The 1,020-nt window shown below is 51.9% G+C and overlaps 1 non-coding gene across 1 annotated transcript; it reads left to right on the top strand.

The window, feature by feature from the left end:
- Window positions 1-416: 416 nt before the first annotated feature.
- On the top strand, window positions 417-488 carry Trnad-guc (transfer RNA aspartic acid (anticodon GUC)). The gene has a single exon. It is a non-coding gene; the product is annotated as a tRNA-Asp (tRNA).
- The last annotated feature ends 532 nt before the right edge of the window (window positions 489-1,020 follow it).

Genomic DNA, 1,020 nt, shown 5'->3' with positions numbered 1-1,020 from the left:
CGCACGTGCACAGCACGTGCACGTACCCAGCGACGCGACGGCCCGGGGCCCATTGCACACTGCATGCATGATCAAGGCTGCACTGCTGGCTGCACCGCAGCCTGCACTACGCGTCATTGGAGACCAGGTTTGGGGGAAGGGGGGGGGCTGAACATTGTGAGGCCTAGGCATATCGACTTCTCCAATTTAGTTGGTCAGGTGATTGCGCCCACGCATTTACGGCATTCAGAGTCAGTCAGCACCAGGAGAAAAGGGAGAGGGGGAGGGGGGGGGGCGCCTGGGTCGGCTGGGCCGCCACGCCGCGGGCCGAGGCTTGGTACCGACAGCTTAGCCCGCCTCGCAACGGCCAGGCTCGCGCCAGCCCCCCACCCGTCGCTTTGCTTTGGATCACTATTTTCCACTCCCTACCTCACCAATCTTCGGTAGTATAGTGGTCAGTATCCCCGCCTGTCACGCGGGAGACCGGGGTTCGATTCCCCGCCGGAGAGTATTTTATTTTTCCTTGTTTTTCATTTTTCCCTTAAAGTATTCTGTGGGAGATAATCTGAAACATTTGTCTGAGCAGCTCGTACACAGAAATGTTTTGGGGGCGGCACGACAGACGCATCTGCTGGTGGGCACATCGAATTGAAAAGTAACCGCGTGATATAAAAACGAGCACTTCGCTCTGATAAACTAAGAGTGCAACTGCTCAACACTTCTCAGTGTGCAACTCCGTAGTAGTACACTTGCAAGTGCTTGACTTGGTAGGCGTGCACTTTGAGAAGGGACACTGTTGAGCATTTCCTACACATGAAGCGTTCAATGTAAGGAAATGTTAAACAGAGGAGTTTCACACTTGCAAATGCATACACTCTCATTTCCCTATGGATGTGCTATCCGTATGTTATGGAGAATTTTGTGCTAACGTATTATGGATCACAAATTATCCATACACTGATAAAGTAAGTGTTCAACTGCTCAACACTTGTTAGTGTGCAACTGCAAGTTGAATACTTGCAAGTGTGCAACTCCGTAGTC

The sequence above is a fragment of the Frankliniella occidentalis genome, unplaced genomic scaffold (genome assembly GCF_000697945.3).
Source record: "Frankliniella occidentalis isolate FOCC.00 unplaced genomic scaffold, Focc_3.1 Scaffold118, whole genome shotgun sequence".
NCBI classification, from domain to species: domain Eukaryota; kingdom Metazoa; phylum Arthropoda; class Insecta; order Thysanoptera; family Thripidae; genus Frankliniella; species Frankliniella occidentalis.
This window is presented reverse-complemented; position numbering and strand designations above follow the sequence as displayed.